The sequence below is a fragment of the Octopus bimaculoides genome, chromosome 7 (genome assembly GCF_001194135.2).
Source record: "Octopus bimaculoides isolate UCB-OBI-ISO-001 chromosome 7, ASM119413v2, whole genome shotgun sequence".
Taxonomy (NCBI): Eukaryota; Metazoa; Mollusca; class Cephalopoda; order Octopoda; family Octopodidae; genus Octopus; species Octopus bimaculoides.
Window position 1 is genome coordinate 94482427 of NC_068987.1, and position 5825 is coordinate 94488251.

A 5825-nucleotide genomic window follows, 5' to 3' on the forward strand; every position below is an offset into this window, starting at 1 on the left:
ATATATATATATATATATATACGACGGGCTTCTTTCAGTTTCCGTCTACCGAATCCACTCACAAGGCTTTGGTCGGCCCGAGGCTATAGTAGAAGACACTTGCCCAAGGTGCCATGCAGTGGGACTGAACCCGGAACTATGTGGTTGGTAAGCAAGCTACTTACCACACAGCCACTCCTGCGCCCACTCCTACTTAACCATTTGCTGAAAGCATTTTTTTACTCGTCTCCATTGAGGCTTCTTGTCTCCTGATCTTAAAGATATTAAATGGTTCTAGATTACGAAATGTCTAATAGCCGTGACGGAAATGGTTTAAAAAATACCTTCCTAATTCTGCCTTGCTTTAAAACATACACATATGAGATTTGAAATAATCCTTTAAACACTTCACTTGTAAAATTCCTCCTCCTAACACATTTCTACATTTTTAGTTTTCACATTAGCATCAGCCATATATAATAGGCAGCCATCTATGTATGTGTGTGTACGTGCGTGTGTGTGTGTGTACACATAGTGACACATGTGCACGCGCGTGTGTGTGTCACATATACACACTATACGCAACGCATGTACATATGAAGGAACTTGGTCGGATATGTTTCAATCGCTTCAGGAAGTTTTATTACATATGTTGGTTGTTCTCATGAGTGCGTTGCGCCTCTCTCTTTCAATCTCTTCCCATCTCTCTCTCTCTCTCTCTCTCTCTTTCCCATATATATATATATGTGTGTGTGTGTGTGTGTGTGTGTGTGTGTGTGTGTGTGTGTGTGTGTGTGTGTGTGTGTGTGTGTGTGTGTTGAGTTAATTTTTAGTTGAAATTCTATTTCAGTTTCGACTAGAATTGCACACACACACATACACACACACATACATACACTGTAAATATATCTCTTTCATACAGATGTTTCTCCAAGACAAGACATAATTCTACAGATACAGTAAACATGTAAATACGATTCCACAAAAGAGCAGAATAAGACTAATATTCCCACATTCACGAAGGAATATTTCTCTCTCCTTTTCTTCTCTCTCTCTCTCTCTCACAAACACATATTAACACACACACCCACACACACACACACACACACACACACGTAGCAGAAACGTCTTTAAAGAGGACATACCGAAAGACAATTAGGTTGATGGTCTCACACACTCAAACACACTGGTAAGCCAATCCAAGCGCTCTCACAAACACACATCATGCCAGCGTCCGCGCTCATACATGTGCGCCTGCTGAGAAGCCACATCATCTTAGCTAAACCCATTTCGTACATTTGCTATATTAGATCAAGTTATACCATACAACGTCTATATTATAATACATTTATCATTTGTCCTCTTCACCTCTATAAATCAAATCCTGTCTGCTTTCTGCATACAAACAGTTCGGTGTATCTGTTGAAGCCAGTTCACATTCGAATGGAATGTGAATCTCTTGTATTGTTAATCAGCAGTTTAGATGTTCGGTAGATATTCATCTATTTTCCCTAATCATCCTTTGAAGATCGATATGTACCAGTCATATTCTGAGGTTAACTTAATAGGTTATATTCGCCCCACCTAACAAGGTGTCGTCCTGTTTATAAATTATGATGCGGTGGCGAGCTGGCAGATTCGTTGGCCACGCCAGGCAAGATGTTTACTGACATTTCGTCTGTCTTTACGTTCTGAGTTCAAATTGCTGCCGAGGTCGACTTTGCCTTTCATCCTTTCGGGGTTGATAAAAAAAAAAAAAGACAACATTTGAAGTCGAGGAAATCAATTTGCCCCTCTCCTCAAATCAGTAATTGGTTGAATAGACTGTGTTTTATCCCTCTAAATATTTATTAACGACTCGGATATCATACGAAGACTGTGAAGAGGAAATGGTAGTTGTCAGGGACCATCATTCTTCCAAGTTGTCGATCTGTCCGGTTGTAGAAATCGGTTTATCACTCATTTAATCTTCACTAACGTCCTCAAAAATTGCATATCGATTAAAGAAATGACTGGATTCAAAACATTCTTGAGATCAAATAATTGGAGCAGACTTATGAAAGAAGACGGTCTAGCCGAACCACCTAAACTGTTCACAGAAGACGACAGTGTCACATATGTCCTTCCTTTTCTCAAAATGTACGATCTCATTTGTTTATTCTTTTTTCAGAAAAGTGATAACGTCATATCGTATAAAGGTGTGTCTCTGAGATGTTTATACGCAACGATATGAAACAGGTTGGGATACATAATACAGTTAGACAAAGAGGAGAAACACTGTGATTGTGGGACATTCATTCAGACTTTTGTCAATGAAATAGAATCGCTGCAATCAGCAAACGAAACGGAATTTGAGTCACCAGAAGTTTACTATATCTCATACATCACGAAATGATATTGTATGAAATATTAACTCCTTATTTCTTAAGAAAGCCCCAATTTTGGAAGAGATACAGGAGGGCAATGAAACTGTTACGATCGTATCAATACGAAGATGAATCTGTTACTCAAGTAGATGAGATGAAGTGACTGTTGCCATGAATTGCAACACGATAAAAAAAAACACACGTTATCACGCAATACACACACACACACACACATATTGTTGTATTTTAGGATGGTCATTTTATTTATTTATTTGCCAAATAAACACACGCAGTATATATCTTTATTACTATATATCGTTTACTACTGTTATTTTCTTATTCTAACTCATGTCCATTGTACGGAAATCTTTCGTCACCCATCTGTGACCTCTTCAGCGACACTTTTTGTTTCCGCGTGTTCTTGCTCCACTTACTCCATTCTAATCTTCTAAGATGTATATCCTTATGTGTGCATGCGTTTGTGTGTGTGTGTCATAGTTATTTATATCAGCAGTGTGGCCTTCCCCTCAGACCTAACCTCTCACCCCATTGTGCTACTGCTGTCTTAAGTTCCTGTATTCCTCTGTGTGTTCGTCCACGGTGTTGCCATCGTGATAGTTGTTGTTATTGCCCACGTTGGCACCGCCGCTGCTGCTGACCGTGTTAGTTGTGTTGTTGACATCGTATGGCCATCCATGAGGTTTCATCTGTGTGTGTGTGTTTGTGTGTATGGGTTAGTTTCGTATGTATCCATGCCCTTTATATAGTTTATTTATATTATCTATCTCTGTCTTATATTTATCACAGGTATGTGGCAGATATAATTATATATTCGTTTATTTATCTATTTATTTACTTATTTACATATTTTTTTATACCTTTGTCTCTATTTCTCATAAGTATTACAGGTAAGTGCATATGTCTATCGTGTGTGTATTACTTTGTATGTATCTGTATTATTTACGTTCTCTTTTCCTTTTTTTCTCTCTCTCTTCAATGTCTCTCTTTAGTCATGTGGTGTAGTGTGGTGGTGGATGTTACTGTTCCATTCATGTTTTCTATTACGGCTCGGTCTGTCTACTGGTATGTGTGTAGCTTCTGTGATCTGCCTAAATGTCGTGTTAATTCTATATGTCGATAGTACTTTAACCTGTATGCTATTAATCGAGCCTCCGTGTTCTTCCTGAACATGTTGGTTGAGCACTGACGAGCTTTTCCTTTCTTTGAGCTCTCGCCAATGTTCACACGTTTCCGCACCGTTTCTCAATACATCGTAAAGTATACACTACATTCTTAACTGTACAGGTAACCTGTGAGTTCATCCTACATAGAATACAATTGTACTCCGTACAGGGGGACTTATCAAAGGGATAGGTATTGCACATCAGGGATATTAAAAGGGCACCAGGCCTCTCCACTACTTTAATTCGTAGATTAGCCTCACTTAATGTTTTTCTAAAATGGTGTGCTAGTTCGCTGTCAGGGGTAGCATCAACAAACATGACACTCTGGTATTTTTTCTTGTCATACCAAGTGTTGGCCTTATTTATCTTATTACTGGTCTTTTCCATGCTGTACCAGGATTTACTCCTGTAGAACGATCAGATCCCCTTAGCATCACTCTCTATGATGGGATTTTACTAAACCCTGTCCCTTTAGCTGCAGCCAGAGAACTGCATGCGGTGGATGAAATGTTGTATGTGTTTTTCCAATTCCAAAAGGTCGCACATGCTAGACCCATTCCTCATCGCTCTCACCAAGTCAGCTATCAAAATGTTGAACTGGGCGTTGTCCGTAATCGCTGCATTCCTGTGAATAAGGTTCTTAGAGGCCATGGGTTTGGCATAATGAGAGTGAAGGATCTGGACCTTACCGTTCTTCATTTCTAGCCAGAGTTCAGCGTCTAAAACGGGTAATCTATAGTTAGGGTGCTTACTAGGGTTGTCTATCGTTATTTCTATACTCTGATGGATGGAGTTAGCTATTTGCTGGATGCCGTCCATAGTGTTAGCTTCTTGATCATCAACATTGTCTTGCAGGGGTGCTCTGGCTACTATGTTTATATCATCCACGTAGCGGGAGTAAATGGTTAGGTTTCTGGAGATCCCTGCTATTTTCTCTTTAAGTCTCCTATCCCACCATACCATAAATAGGTTAGCCACATCACCAGCTATACTGAAACCGATGGCTGCACCTTCCTCTTGGCCGGATATCTTGTTACTCAACTTGAATATATGGCTTTTCAGTGTGGTCTTGGTACTCGCACCCACCGCATGTGCGACCATCTTTTTAACCTGATCGTTATTTTCGGGGGTCCGTATAGCACCCGTTCCATCTCCATTTGGGGGTCTTTCTGACTATAGAAGTTATAGTGGGTTGGGGTCTGCTTACCTCTTGTTGATCTTGTTGGGCAGAAACAACTAAGGTCGTGTTTATCCACGTATTCATTATAGCATGGCAGTCTCAGGAGGAGGCCTAGTTCTTCAGTGTCAACACCACGGAACTCCACACCACTCCCACTGACCACCTCCACACATTTCTCCACAGCGAAATCAACATCAATGGACGGGTATAGGGACAATACTTCCATGCTGCCTATTCTGCATCCCGTCAGGTTGTAGGCATGGTTGCACTCATTGATTCTGCTGAGGCGGTCCTCTTTGCTGCCACACACATCTGGAGACATTTTTATCAGAGGGCGTATGATCATTGAGAGGAAACAGGAGATCCGATAGTTGTTGGCAAGATTGGCTCCGCAGACCGGTCTCGTCGGTGGCCCTGTCACTAGGTCAGTGGGTACCTTATGGTTCTCGTGCAGTCCATAACAGTGCTGGGATGTTGTTGGTGGTGGCCTGTACATACACACACACATATATATATATATATATATATATATATATATATATGTATGTGTGTGTGTGTGCGCGTGTGTGTGTATGTGTGTGTGTGTGTGTGTGTGTGTGAGAGCACACGACGTCATGAAACGTTTACAACAAAAAAATACGAAGCACGAGTACATGGAACATGAACACTTCTTTCGAACAACGAAAGACACAAATGGAAAACAAAACAACGATAAAGGACGACCCTTCATCAGTTGTTGGCTGTTTCTCTAGTCTCGTATTTCGAGCAATGTATATACACGATGGTACACACACGCACCTATTGCAGTTCAGATCCGATCAATGCTTTGTGAGGGAATTTGGCAGAAAGAAACTGCAGAAGTTAGCTAACCTAAGATTAAAAAGCAACAGTGACGACGACGGCGACGGACCAAGATATAGATATGTATATATAACATCTATCAATTATATTCCTGTGTGTGAAATATACGGAAGTACGTTGGAATGATGGGAAGTAATATAGGAAGAATTTCCACTCGACCTCATAGTTTCCTTAAGTATATATAAGTTTGTGAATAGGTATGCATATACATACATGCATGCATGCATTCAGTTATACATTTATATATATATATAT

The 5825-nt window shown here is 40.3% G+C and overlaps 1 protein-coding gene across 11 annotated transcripts in view; it reads left to right on the forward strand.

The window, feature by feature from the left end:
* LOC106883309 (teneurin-m) overlaps positions 1 to 5825 on the forward strand; it is a 487309-nt gene that overhangs the window by 50389 nt on the left and 431095 nt on the right. The window lies entirely within an intron of this gene.